The sequence below is a fragment of the Battus philenor genome, unplaced genomic scaffold (genome assembly GCF_028537555.1).
Source record: "Battus philenor isolate CCGP_79_NKW_IND1 unplaced genomic scaffold, ilBatPhil1.0.hap1 SCAF_19, whole genome shotgun sequence".
In the NCBI taxonomy this organism is placed as follows: Eukaryota; Metazoa; Arthropoda; class Insecta; order Lepidoptera; family Papilionidae; genus Battus; species Battus philenor.
Window position 1 is genome coordinate 783,419 of NW_027181681.1, and position 16,221 is coordinate 799,639.

Sequence of the window (16,221 nt, forward strand, 5' to 3'; positions counted from 1 at the left end):
AATAAACGAACAACTTTCTCGTGTCTTACATCAAAGTATATATATAGTTGTTACATGCAGCTGTTCTAGCATCTGGATTTTGCAGGTGAACACGTATCGTTAATTAAATAAAATATTTGCATTAGACTTTTAAATTATTGCTATGATACAAACCTCTTAAAGAGAAGATACGTATACCCGTCTCGGTTTTGAGCAAATTATTGGATATCACAGTTTTTTTTTTATATTTTAGAAGAGCAATTACGTCAGATATCCTGAATTCTGATTAAATTTAAATATTGTTTCATATAAATTTGTGATCATGGTATCAGTATCTACTGCGTATGTGGTGTCAGTGGTTGGCTAAACTGCCTTATCGTGTAATTTGGCTTTACGTTGATTTAGGGCAAAAATATTTTATATTACAACTATATTTATGTACAATATTAGCAGGTACAGGAATTTTTCTGTCTTAGACAAGTTCGAACACCTGTTCCATAGATTCTCGTCCACATTCAGACATCAGGAACTTTTCTCTGTATTTTGTTAAACTCAATTTTTATAAATTTGGTTCAAAGAAACCTGCACAGTGTTTATAAGGATGATGTTTACACGCGGCTAAATTTATTTCATTTTTTTCAGGTATGTTTCACCATTCCATCTACAACTTTCTTCGGTACGACCACAGTTTGATCAAAGACGGTAAAGTAAAGGTTACTTACTGTAACGGGGTAACTGTAACATTAATATCTTCGCAAGCTGATAATGATGCTACAGTAACTTCCTTCCTTTTCTAACCTATTGTTATTTATATATCCATCTCGTTTATTTTTGAATATAGAATTATGTACAAGTATGTTCTTTTTGACGAGTTCAGTGGTAGAGGACTGGTAATTGTAATCTTAGGTCACGGGTTCGATTCCTGAGATTCAATCTTATATTGATTGCCACTACTCACAAACATGTTTCCAGAGGATATACAGCGTTCTCTGCTTACTATAATATAACATTGCGATCTTCAACTCTCTTACCAAGCGTTGTGATTATGCTATATCTATAAAGATATATTATGGGGATGCTCTTTGAATTATTCTTGTTCTATTTTATTAATACGTCCATCTTGTATAATTTAACTATAAAAATTACGTATAATAATACTGTACTTCGATAATCCGTTATCAAACAAATCTACCACGCCCTTCGGGTAGAGCAAAAGACGTCTGGTTTAATTATATTTAACTGCACAGTTACGCGGGGAAAGGCGTGTGTTTAGTTCAAGTTAATGTTAACTTCGGACCCAAGTTAAATGGTTAATAATTGATAATTGTCACGTCTAGTTTAGATTCCTGTTTCCAGCAAGTTTCTAACTTGACCCAGTGACTGCGGAACTAGATTTGCGTCTGAATCTTACCTGAGGTACAGTTACCTCATTTGTGGGTAGTTCGTAAAAGTAATTGTATTACAAATTTATATATATATATATATATATGTAAATTTCATTGTTTATATTGTTACGAATGCGTTTGTTAGTTAAGCATTAAACAAGTAAACGGAATTATCATGATAATTATATTTTATTATTTATTATATTTAAAAAAATAGTATATGTAGATATTTAAATTTTATTTATATATTAATCTTTATTTATATATCTCTGCACTTCCGGTTATCTGGTATGTATAAAAAGTGTTTCTGTATATATCGTATTTACTTATCGAAATAAGTAAAAATTAGGTTATGACCGTCGATATTATGAAAAAAATGTTTTTAATTAATTTCCTGATATTTATTATTTTTATACACACGGAGGAGATTATACAGAATTCTATTTAAAAAGAATCAATAATAATAATGAAATACAGTATAACAATCAAATCAAATGTGTGTATATATATATATATATATATATATATACCAGAAGTCAATGTACCAAGATGACTAATAAACATGTCTATATACCTGTTTATTTTAAAATTATTACACCATTAATAACCGTCAAGTAAGTAATATAAGCTGTTTTATTTATAAATGTATATTAAATGTCTTTAAATGTCAAATAAAATAAAATTAAAACTAGTTTAAAATGTCATTATGTCGCTTCGATCTTCTTGGGATCTGTTTAATATATTAACAATTATCTGTTTTGTGTAAACACTTGTTTACCTAACAGAATATTGGTTCAGGCTATAGGCGCCCACTGGAAAGCCTTCCTCTTGGCCGTGTGGTAATATGGTACAGAAGACACTACATCCTCCGGGAACTTGTTTATCAACAGTTGCAATGCTATATAATTAATACACAGTGTAAATTATATAAGATCGTATAATGGAACTTGGTACCTACAATCGAAGCCAGTTTTCAACCGCTGGTCCACTAATGAAATATGTCCAAAAGTGATTTTTGTCTTACATACAAAACATTAACACATTGATAAGTACTTATACAGGATGATCTGTTATAAGTGTAAAGGCTACATATGGGTGAATATATTAGCACATTTGCTGCCAACTACTACATATTAAAATTAATTATTGTTTATAACCTATCCCTGTAGATATTGCACTGCCAAAAATTATTGGCCTGTTGCGTTTAAATATATAAAATAAGTGTCACATATTTTACAGTGATCACTATATACAGGTTGATTGGAAATAAGTTTTAAACTTAGAGCTTGGCTTGGCTTGGAGCCTTTTACACCGATAAACAATCATCCTGTATATAGTTACTGAAACTGTATGTTTTAATTTTAGACTGTCACAAAAGTAAGTGTTAATGGTTGAATAATTTCAGACGGTCGCATTGTTTTTTGCGTGAATAATACCCGCATAGTGTGAGTCTAGAATTGCAGTCAAAAAAAAAAAAAACACCAGCTGTATTTCTCAAAGTACACCGTATTCAAATTAGAAGCTTTTAAAGAAATTGGCGCCAGTGCTCGAATCAAAGGCGACTAGTTTTGCCGGGCCGTTGTCTTTTCTTTTTTTTCCTACAATTTTTGGCAGAGACATGACACCGCGTAACCTCAGGCGCGCCTTGGCTGCTCTTGGCTCCCTTTCAAACTTAATGCCGCATCCAAAAGGAAATGATTTGAAGACGTACATCAGAAATGTGATGAAAAGCTTATGAAAACGTTTCGGAAAATATATACGAGTTTTCTTGACGGATTGCATTTTTATAGGCGAGAATATATATGACGTATCTAAACATACTGTATATACTAGATCGAATTATAAATGATGATCGTAAATAAATGTAAAAACTTCATAGATTTCTGCTGAACATTTAGTAGTGAAATAGATATATAAATGTGTGATTTCAGAGTAAACAATAACGGTAATTAAAACTTTCAGGGCCAAAGAAGGCTTTTGTGTATTAAGCTCAACCTCCAGGCGATTTTACAAAATAAATGAAGTCGACCGTCTTAATGGCGACTGCGTATTAATAAAATTTGCAAACACTGGAATTGCTTCCACAATGGAAATAATAATCATTCGTCAGGAAACAGACGAGTCTTGTCATTAGCCCGAATTGAATTGAATCGTTCGAAATTCGAAATTCAAAATTCAAATTTCAAGCTTCCGACGTCAATGTGGGTACTTTTAAAAACGATTCTCTATCTTCAATGGGAATACCGAAAGAGTTTTTGGTTCGCTTAAAAACATAATTAGCGGTTATAGACATCGAGGAGTTGGGGAATAACCGTCATTAGTCGTTCCGTTTTTATATTCCAGAGGTTCTGTAGACTGTGAATCGTTTTTTTTTTAATTAACATACATCTTATAAACTTTGTGGTTAAAGGCATCGTATGTTTGAAGCCACAATTCTCTGTTCGGTAGAGGTTTGTATTACCAAGGAATATAACGCAGCTTTCTTTTCTTGACATTGCCAATTATTGCCCTAATACTACAATTTCCAGTTTTTCCCTTCATATTTAACACCTTTAAATGTAGTTTTGTATTGACATGAAGGAATGGATTGGAGAGAGAAAGTGTATGTTTAGGTGGTATCCATGGAATGTCTATCCTGTAAAAAATTAGGAACGACGATAGTATATACATAGAAGCGGCAGTTGACAGGTGATGTGTCGCATGGAGTTCACGAAATGGCAACCGTATGACGTCCGTCCAAAAGGTGTGTAGTAGACAAGATCGTATAAAATGCCACATACAGAAAATATAGGAAGTTACGTCCAAAAGCGGACCTCCTGCGGATTTTCATGATAATATTTAAGATATATCCTTTTAAACAGATGTCCGTTATGAAGTCTTACAAGTAGATTAGGACATCGTTTTAAAAAGTGATCATTTCAACCCACGATCACAAGACGTCAAGGTCGAGCGTATGCCCCGGGCAAACGAAACGTCAGATAAACAATATTAATATTATATATAGTGTTACCGGTCTATTCTAGATACGTAACATAGTCACAGGTACTATCAACAAAAAAAGTAACAAAAAAGTGCAAAATGTATTGCTGACTACAAAACTCGAGAATATACTATATGGTTGTTGAGTCATTGGCTAGTTCTTCTGTGAACTACATTCAGAGCCTGTGGCAGCTTGGTATTTCATCCCATAGATATCCACAGCAAGGCATTTACCTCCCCTAAATATAATTATGGAGGGATACTTATATTATAATTACTATTATAATGCGATCGGGCAATATCTTCTGGCAGTGCAAAATCTGCAGGGTTAGACAGTAAACGATCAGAAAATTAACGTTGTTAATTATTTTTGAGACTTATTTTTATATGATAGGAAATGTAATATATACAGTAATACCCCGCTTTACGCGAGGGATACGTTCCAAAAAAAATCGCGTTAACTGAAATTCGCGTATAACGAGGTTTATGATTAAACATAGTCAAAAATTATTACAAAAAAATACAAATCATTTTAATCAATCACTTTAATTCTAGGAACACTTTATGCAATACATACTCTTATTTTTTACGGAAAAATACATCTATTGTCTTTTGGGTAACGCTCTGTTTACGTTCTTGTAAAATACGTTCATAACACCCAACAATGTTTTTAATTGTTTGACAGATGGTCAAGACACCATAGAGAAGTTGATGACTACATTATGTTAAAATCTATAAGCGATCACTGTGTGGAATAAGTGAATATTTTTTTTTGCCAACGCTACCGAAGTTGCCTGATCACGCACGAGAAGTAATAACTCCGTGTTATTTTTTTTTTCGCTTCACGTCAGCTCACAAATAATGGGTCGGCAGCGACGTCGCGCAGAAGGTGAGGCGAAGGTCCCGCGGGCGGTTTGGAAAAACTCGACCGCTCTTGTTTTGCCGCCCGACAAAAAGCACAAATAAATCACTCGCACAATGCCCGAATTATTACGAGCGTTCACTTTGCCCAGACGTCGGACGTTGGACGTTCTTTTTTTAAATAACAACTTAAAAGAAAATCTAGCTAGTGTTAGTGGCCAGTCAAAGTTTCTTGTTGGACGCTGTCCAATTTTGTTTACATTTAATCCCATTTATTAAAGTCCAACTTATCCAAGTTACAGTAAATATACTTTGAAGAGCTTAAGTTATTGAGAGGCTTAGGTCACTTAGGTTCGTCGGGGCAGCTGTTTTAGAACATTATTTTCTAGACTTACATTCGATTCCGTATGGAATATTATTTTTTTTATATACCTTTTTGTTGTATTCACATCCTTTAGCTATGGAATTTTAACAACAACTTTTTGTAATAACTTAAAGTTTGAAAAACGAAACAATATACAGCGTGATTATAAATAGGTGTAAAATTTTTTAAAGGGTGAATGTATAAATCAATAATAAACTTTATAAAAACATACGTAATGAAATGTGTTTTCAGAATTCAGACTAGATCTGTACTGCCATAAGTTAAAAGGCTGTAACATTCGAATAGAAAAAAATAAATTGATATACCATTTATCAAAGTGATTACTTTATACGGGATGATTTTAAATAGATGTAAAATCTTTTTGCTGATACATGAACGGTACATAGAACCTTTTAAACCTTTTACGCTTATAATCAATCATCCCGTATATTTCGGAACGCTGAAATCTAACGTGGCGATAGATGGCGCTACTAGCAAATTGCCTCACGCTTTCATTCTACGAGTATATGGGTTCATATAAGAACATCACTCTAGATTTCTCATGGAACAATTATATAAAAAAAAAACATTTTTATTAACCGTGTTTTGGCCTACTAATACATTTATACATATATTTGCTGATTGCATCACGAAGGTTACATTTAGCATTGTCAAATACATTACTGACCCACTTAAAACACTATATCTGCAAATTAACAGATGTTTCCACACATCTGTCTAAGTCTGATGTTCAACAGACATACATTTTTTTTATTATTATCGTAATAATTCCAGTATAATATACATGAATATTAAATTACGTTTTGATTATATTTTTATCGCTGTGTAACGTTCAGTCGGATGGAAATTAAATTGCGAGTTTTCATTTGAAAAATCATTCGCCAAGCGCGAAAAGTCAATATCAAAACTATTTTTTTTTATTATGAATAACTGTATATAGTCTATTCGCGTTAAGAAAATAGTGACCAATTGTTTTTAGTCAAATCAGCATTGTACCGTTAATTGTCGTATCATCGTTCATCGAATATCCTAATGTTCATCATCACAGGTCTCTTGTAGATATTTAATAAGACAGGTTTAAGGCTGACCTGTTTCCACTGTCTTCCGAGGACCTGAACAAGGTTCGTTCATCACATGGATAGACTATACGCTGCGTTTGCTGGTCTGTAGTCTCCACCCGAAAACGTTAAGGCTCCACAGTGGTCTGATGATGTGAAAAGGAAGGTGATGGACGAAAGACTATTTGTATGTGACGAAAGATAGACACTGTGAAGAATGAAAGGAGAAAGTTAAATAAAAGAACAATATAAAAATAGTGTAACCGAGTTGCAACGTTCCCGTTATACATGAGGGGAACGAAAGGCTCCACAAAAGGGGTGCCATAAAAAAACGATAAGGTTCGAAACTCAATATCACTTTAACTTGATCATCTGCAAGGCTATGTCTGTTAATTTTCTTTCAAAGTATCTTCTACGGATCCTCACAGTTCTGACTCCATTTTCCAATTTAGTGTTATTAAGTGTATTGTTACCTTTTTATGTAATATAATTTTTGTTTCACATAAATCCCGATTCAGTTCCCCCTTCGACATTAGCGTAGACGAAACGCTTATAAAACATTTACATGTCGTTGACGATTCCGCGCGTGTCCCACGGACCGTGACGAGAAAGAGCCACGGGGACCTCCACTAAAGATCCGTCAATTTGACCCCTTCCCTCCATAATCGTCTATTCATATGAACACGCGTTTTGAATTCAAACTAAGCACGACCTACAAACGTTCGCCCTATCCGAGATCTGTTCGCGATTGTACGAGCCGTTATAACTTTCAACTATATAGATATAAAAGTTATAGATATGTATAACTTGTTTTCATACAGTTTAAAAATGTGACATCACTTCTGGTCTCATTGGTTCGCTCACCATCCTTCAACTGGAAACGACAAGGCCTGTGCTTGGTATTTCCTTAGGCAAATGAAATTTACTGGCAAAACCCAGCATATTGGCAAGCAATTGGAAGTCTATGGAGGTGGATTTCCTGCTCATCACTCCTGCTATCACTACTCATCAGTGAGAAATATTATCCCGACGGTAGAGGACTGAGAATTGCGATAGCCAACCTTCTCATCAAGCGTTTCAATTATTGTTTATCCGTTGCTGTGGTCTATAATGCAGTTGTGTGTTTGTGTATAAATAATGTTAAGCAAAGACATATTAAAGTTTTGTATAGTTTCAAAAAAAATGTACATTTTAGAAACAGATAACGTAATGCCCAAGATTAGAGCTACAAATCTCGTTCGATATTCGAACAAGTTTAACATTACCTATTGCTTTTGAAATTTTCACATTTCTCACAAACAACTCTCAACTGCACACTCAGTCTCGGCGATACGACACCAGCGCTCATTTCTGCGGATGACAGTCCAATTTTCATACGTTTAGGCCACGTAGTACCTCTGAAGACCTCTTTAAGATGATCCGCTCCTTTGTTTGAATGCGACGTTCTATACAGTTATATTTTCTATTACTTCCCTTTCGCGCATTTTAGATTCTACATTTGTAAATTCTTCATTTTCTTTTTCAATCTTTGCTATACAATTTTCTAATACTGATATTAATTATATTATTAATCATCTCAAACACAGCGTTCACTTATTTATATTCTTGACTCAATTCATTTGGAAATATTAATCATACTTCGGTTTACTTTATCAATTATGGAATATTATTAATAATATCAAAATTAAACAGATCTATATTGCTACTACCTCCACAATATTTTTATGTAAAATCATGATTGGATGTTTCGTTCAGACGTCATGAGTGTTGAGGTCGCTACTGTTGCGTCCGGTTTGTGCAACATATAAATACTCTTTGTACATATGCGAATAAACCTTCGATTACTCTTGGCTCAACCAATCAGGCTCGAAATTTTTTTTTAACTAACACATGAATGTTTGAGTGATAGTGAAATGTCAATATTGATATTGATTTCACGTCAATTATGTATTTAAAATTAAAGTGTAAGTTCGTTTAAATATAGTGAGTTCTATATGGATATTTAATGTAAGAAATTCGTTGTGTTCATAATATTTTTCGAGCTTGTTTTAACATTAACATTAGAAACTTTTCAAAAATATTTCTCTGAAATACGTAATAAGTCAGTAGATAAATATAATATGATAGATATCAAGGTTTTTATGCCAGTCAAATATGACAGTGAAGGAGAACAATTTCGAATACGTTCTAGAGAAGCAATTATTGTTTGACTCGAATGTCTTGCGTTGGCTTTGGGCGTCGCAGCCATCCATCAAGTTTCGTCACAGTCCGGGCTATGTACCAAGCTTTACACGCACCATTGTCGACTTATAGATTATCATTACAGAATTCCTTTTGTATCTTATATAATAAGTTATTTTTTTCTTTAACAATTTCATTTATGTACAAATTTGTTTATAGGTCGACTTTCTTGCTAAAAAATTTAACAAGTTCAAGATGGGGGGTGAGGTTCCCCAGAAGCCTTCGAGATTTAATACCTTAAAAAGGTCTTTTACTAGGCGGCTTTTTACTAGGGATCGGGTAAGCCCAACATTAAGAAACCAAAAGTAAAATGACATAAGAGTGAGGTCAAAAATCGATGATCATGGATAAAATATATAGATACAAAATATAAATAAAAATCGTAAACTAAAGTGTAAACGAAGAAAAGAAATAAATATATGCTGTGATGTAGAAACTAAGTGCAATCAGGAATGTAGATGAGGAAAGTAAGGCTATGTATGAAAGATCAAAAATCAAAGGTTTTGTGAAGGATGTAAGGAAAGAAGGAGCAACAATAAAAAAATCAGAAAATAATATTTACACCCGCAATTTAACATCATTTCCCCAAACAAAGCATGGGGAACTAATCTGCAAATATCATTTAAGAAGCAGTGAGCACGATATCTCGATTAGATTTAGATGTGATATCTATAATTGCAAGTTCAAAACTTGTTTACTAGACATTTATGCAGAATATTATGATATTTAATACTACCATAACATAAGCACTAAAATTACTTGAAATTAATTGCCAACAAGGCCACATCGTATATTAGCATCTTAAATATACGTACATACGATATTTAAATTATAAATAAAACTAAAGCTATGACACGAACTTAGTAAATTGGTCTATAGATGCAATGTTGTAAATATACAAGGTCAAATTCGTATAATAGAAACAACACAATTTCATATCTTTAGTGAAATTTAATCATTGTCGTTTCAACTCATAGACGCCCACTGGTATAGATCTTCCCTATAGATATCTGAGGGGGGGATTATACCATAATCGCCGGTACGAAGAAAAGGCTGCTTCGTCTCCTCTGAAACCTTGTGAGAATACTACATAATTAATGCACAACCGTGAAATATATAAGATTATATCCTAGTAATCGAACCAACGATCAATGATCTTAAGTCACAGTTCTCTACCGCTGTACTACTACTGCTAGAAATAAGGTTCAATGAATAAAGACTAATAGACTATATACGTTAACCGTATATCTATAAAGGTTTATAGTATCACACAATTATATCGTTTAATTCAAGATTGAAGTGATTTTATGAGAATTCATTATCGTTATCATCATTAACGGTAACATGTCCACAGCTGGACATAGACATCTACCAGAGATTTTCAATATGACCTCAATTCAATATTACTAGGTCGTATCAACCTTGTTCGTCAAAATTATGTATGGGAATTAAAAAATCAAATTTTTCATATTTGTCGTTATGAGACTTCGCATTAGATGTAATATCAGTAACGTTGTCGAAAGATTCGGGTAACAAATTTGAATTCGTTTCAGTAAAATATATTATTATTTTTTTACGATCAAAATTTCGGTATTCGCCTTTGAAATCATAGAGCGTTACATGCGGGCCAAGGTTTGTTAGAATGTGGCGTTCAACATCACGTATTCGGCTTTTCGTTCGTCCGCGGCAATAAATCACCAGGCGGCTTCACTCGGGCGCATTGAAATTCTCAAACGGTTCATTTTCAATAAAGGACTTCGATTGAATTTTCCGTTGTTATACACAAACGCGAGGGATTTTCGCGTGGGTTTTTCTCTAGATTATTTTCGTTAGCATAACCCTTCAGTTGTTTCAAACATGCAAAATTGGAAATGTGTTCATTTTATTTTATAACTATCACTTCGCCGAGATATAAAAACTACTTATCTGAAATTTCTATGGCTTCTTGTTTCTTTTGCAAATCATGTAAAAGTTGTGTTCTATGTAAGATATCAAAGAAAACTTCCCGTTTTGTGTTTTCTGGAACATTCACATCAATATCTAATCTATATTAATTTTCTTTATTGATGTCTTCTTTAATAGAATGTGAGGTTGTACTGACTGCATTAAATATATTAGTAATCGTATATTTACATTTCGAAATAACCAATACGAATACTAAAATAAATTTTTGTTCCATCGAGTGTTACTTTAGTGTTCAACGTATCAATATCGGAACCAAAAAAGGAATGTATAAGCACTATGGGCTCAACCGCAGACGCAGGCGCAATACGATAATAAGAATTGTTTTCATATGTTATTCTGGTCCCACCCAACGTAAATTCAATGTAAAGTGACATACAAAACGAAAGCGTCAAGCGAATGTAACACTTAAAACTATCGCAGTAAAGGAATAAACTGTATGAATTTGCTTGCAAGTGATGTTACGCATAATTGTGTTTGTACAATGAAACAATAATAATTCTGGACTATGTTCGGAGACACCAAACTGGTAAACACAATTATGGATATGTACATACATTTAGTGAGGATTAGCTTTGTGTCCCGGTTTTGCTTGCACTTAAAATTTTGCGCGCAGCCTTGTCGATGCTATAATAAAATATAAGAGTAGATTTATACGCTGTTACAATTTGTAATATCACGATAATTAACAAACACAACATTCGATTTTGTTATGTAACTGAATATATTTCGAAATTAATGACATATTCGTACTTAAAGTAGTCATTTTCTTCAGATCTCTCTTTAGAAAGCGCTTGTCCTTTCGTACTAACCTAAACCACTAAATTTCTTGTTCAATTATCAGTTGTAAGCATTCTTCGAGCCTTGTCTATTGCATTTAAAAGTCTATATACACAAACATTGTCATCATTACTGTTCATTATTTCAACTAAAGGATCGTCTACTGGCCGGCATAAGGTTACCTGATAGATTTCTAAAATCGTCGTAAATCATTATAAGAAATTTTTGGTTCAAAAAATATAATATATTCGAATAGTGAAACTGAAATAACATCTTTATTCAAACCAACTTAACCAACGTAGTTAACTTGAAATCGTTTTCAACGATCACATAAATGTCTAAACCTAACTGATACAATGTAACAAGCGACATTAATATAGGCCGAGTTTCGTGTTGCAAGCGTCTCGTCCAATTTCGATTTGAGGTCGTCAACGTAACTTCTCGGATCGCGCACTTCTAAAGTTACCATGGTAACGGAAGATATCACAAGTCACCCGGCCCCTTTGCGAGCGGCGCCTAATCAGGCTGTAAGCTTTGGGTATCTGATCGCGTCTTTCCGATAGATTACCCATGTTACTCATCTACCAAATTAGTTCATAACAGTACTAACTAGCCGATATAACTTACAATTATAATTCACAATTTACAAGAATATAAAGTTTACACGCAAATTTAAAAGCTACATAACATGCTAGAAAAATATGAGCAGTGAAAGTAAAGCAGAGCAGAGAAGAGTTGAGTAGAGCAGAAAAGTAGTCGTCAAGATAATTTTTGGGGGAGACCTATGCCTTACAATGAGCGTCTGTTGACATGATGATAAAAAAATGTTAAAGTGTAGAAAATGGCTTCAAACAATAAGTAAATCTATTGCAATACTTTAGATAAAATAGTTAAAGAATCAATAAATTTCGTTTCAAATGAAATTCAACGAAGTTTGGATATCTGTTGTAAGCAATAAACTTGTTTGTTTACCGCAGAGTAAATGTTAGAATCGTTCAATTGTAAATACAGATAATGTTAAAATAATAAATGTTTGCGGCTCAATTTGAAAACATGTCGTTGGACGGGTAATCTCCGGCAGTGTAAACCTTATATAGCTTTGTGTAATTTAATTATTATTGCGCGTTATAACTGCGCCGCACAAGAATCCTTGACTTATAAGCAATTTAAATTCTCTTCCTTATACAGTGATATCCTTCTGACTTTTCCCTAGACGCCCCGCTTAACATATGTCGGCAAACGTAACCTCCTCTATAAGAGTTAATATTTCAATATATCCTTTTCTATTTCACAATAAGTCTTTATATACTTCGTATCTATTGTTCGCGATATTTTTTATTGACCTACCTGAAATCTTCTGTCCCTTTATATAGGGTATTCTGCTATTTATAACCGTATTTACTAGTCTCTCATTTATGTTTATCTATGCGACCAACGCGTGTTTGTAAATTTATTCCTACTTTCCTAGATTGCTTATTATCAATTGCTGTTTATACTTTAACAATTATGCAATATCTTTTTATTTATTCCAAATTCAAAAATTCTTTTTCAACTAATAGATAACCTAAAAAAAGGCGAAAAACACTTGAGGCATAGTAAGAAGATAAATATATTTTTAGAAATACATAAAATTACTTAGGTAATTAACATTGAAATTGTATGGAACGAGAACATCATTTCTGAGCATGTATGAAGTTGCTATACGCGCAAAGTCGTTCTATGACAATTTTATTTAAATCTAGGGATAGAAAGAGAGCGATAAAACATTTCTGAACATTACCTGCGATTCTATTAGAAAAGCGTATTTATTCTAATACAAAGGTTTGCAAAATCAATCAAGCCAAGTTATAGGTACACAAAATTTGTGATAGCTTGTTCTAATTAAGTCTATTTTGGTTTTAACCCAAAATTCTTCGATTTTGGATTGTTTAACGGAGTATTTTTACTATTTTTCCGAGGAGGTATTTCAATGTTATTAGAAGTACTAAGTCATTTGATCTTTGTTGCAAATGAGACAGCATTAAATACATCGCGGTGTCGGTATAAAATATTATTCAAAGACAATTCGAACTTTGCAAGTTCATTTGCGCGGTCGTTGTAAGTTTTGAATAAACATCGCGAGACAATGGCGAGCTTTTAAATATTCAGCGAGTTTATATCGTCATAAAAGTCCGAAGCTCCGTCGTATTTAACAAACTAATAACTCCGACAAACTCGACGATTCCGACTTAATAAAGCGCAAGATGTCGTCGATTCTTTATTCACAAACGGACGGACCGATTGCCACTGTAATAAGGGTTTGCGTTAATAAAAGAATCGACGGGACTTCGTGTTTCTTTGCACAACTCTGAACCAATATTGTTATTCTTAATTTTTTTAATGCATTACCTAACTTTTATGAAATTAAAGAAGGCATTGATGAATGTTTGCCCCAATCACCGCGATGATCGATCTTGCGATATCCGCATCATTTTTTGTTACAAATTTAACATTAGTTTTACTATATCAATCATATTACATTCTCAAAATGACGCGGTCTTTGTATTGGTTAGTTATGATTTTTTTTGATATACAAATTACCTTTGAATTAAAAAAAATGATGCATGTTTTGCCTTCTATTATCAACGGCGTTTCTAAAGATAACTTTGTCAATTCTTTTTCCAGTGCTAAATAATATTCTCACATAGACTGAACACAGATAGAATCTCACGGAGTGTTTGAATAGGCCATAATGATCCTGTGGTATTAGTATCGGTTAGTCAATCATGAGATATTTATTGATTTTCAAATAATCTTGGAACGTGAAACTACACAAGGTATATCGGTACCAGGTAGATTTAATCTATTATCAAGAGAAGTGTTGCTGAGATCACATCTTACAATTCTTCTTCCATCGCTGTCTTTGGAAAATGACAGTATACTGTACCTGTACAATTCCAACGAGAAGCACCCGCGAATAAGGATCCTGAGAGTAACTCAAGAGATTGTCCAAGAGAATATTTCTCAAAGGCAAGAACATGGGCATAAAGTTGCATGTCTCACAATATAACGAAATGTAACAGTAAATACTGAGATACCTATGAAATTTCTCGGACTTAGTTATTGTACGTAGATTCATGTTCAGCGTCTTTAATGTTATATCACCTCGATCCTGGTGACGTTGTTCAATCACACGAGCAAGTAATATCACTATATGACAAAGACAAAAAAAACCATGCACATAAAGTAAGTTTAGAAAGCAAAAAAGGACAGGAAAGGTTCTCGGATGATATACCTGAAATGCGAATTGTAGACAACAAATGAAATAATTTCGACACGCTCCACCCGTTTGGGTATCTCCAAAAAGTTTCATTTCAACTATTATAACTCATTATCAGGGAACACAAAAGGACTCATCTGCCCGAGCCTTATTACAATGACGTCCTGCCTAATCGCCGTCCCCGAGTCCTTTGTTCGGTGCGAAAGGACTCGGGATTGTCTAACATCTTCATTAATATTTTCTCGTGCCCCTTAACGACGATCGCATAATGTGTTAAACCCCTTCCCTCAACGGTTAAGACCTTAATGGAGAGTTTCAGATTCAGTAAGCCCAACCCATTGTTAACCCCATTTGTAGCTAAATTCACTATGTGCTAGCATTAACCATTTTTTGTCACCAAACTTCATGATCGCTTTTAATACTAAATAAATTGTCTGAAATTATCTATTTATACATAACTATGGTAATGTATATGTTTTTTTTTATTAACATTTGAAACAATTAGAATTTTAATGTTGTTTGCACTGCTAAGAATTTGCATAATTAACATTACCGGTTTCTGTGTTAAGAAAATAAATGTTTTAATTTTAAATTACCCACGTTGGTGTTTTTGTTAACCTTATTTTATATCTTTTAGTTGCAAAGACAATCCAATCTTCAAAACAAATTCTTGTCGTTATAACCCCTTTAATATTAGAAGCAAATGTTTTCGGGATGTCAATTAAGGTATGCTTACGATTGTATATAGCAAATTAGTTCTCGGAAAGAGCCCACGTTCCCTAAATTACTAGCTACTCATAGAGATTTCGTTCTGTCAAAACTATAAGCAAGTCAAATTTCATTCATTTACTAAGACTAATTTAATAAACAAAGATCACTGACCAAACTAAATTTATACTACAAACCATACAAGAATTTTTATTAATGTTAAAGAAATTTTGCATAACTTAGATTATCATTTTTTCGTTGACCTCAGATCTTTGACAAGTTCGAAAACTCGCTTTAATTGACCTTATATGGGTGAAGAAAAGACGTGTTCATACAATCTCCAACAAGATGAACAGATTTCATCAAAACAGCTTCTAAAAATTTGGATGCACTAGAACCTACTGGGGCTTATCCGCGATAGCTGATAGGACAGCATGACTGAGAGGAAGGGAATATATAATCTTCTGAATTTGTTTATTTTTCATCTCCATAATAATCTTTCGTGTGGCTTATCTTTTGAGCAGTTCAGCAACGGTGAAGAACACGTGTAAAACTCTTTATATCCTTGTAAAATAAAATTATTGTACCCATAATTGTACTATTACAGTTCACAAACTATCTAAA

At 33.3% G+C, this 16,221-nt stretch overlaps 1 protein-coding gene across 2 annotated transcripts in view; it reads left to right on the forward strand.

The window, feature by feature from the left end:
- LOC137921591 (transcription factor sem-2-like) overlaps window positions 1–16,221 on the forward strand; it is a 111,152-nt gene that overhangs the window by 85,889 nt on the left and 9,042 nt on the right. Inside the window, exon 2 of one of the 2 annotated variants that reach the window (XM_068764392.1) lies at window positions 622–681. The exons of the other annotated variant lie outside the window; for it this stretch is intronic. The gene's annotated coding sequence lies outside the window, so the exon portion shown is untranslated. The remainder of the gene's footprint in view (window positions 1–621; window positions 682–16,221) is intronic. 2 annotated transcript variants of the gene reach the window in all.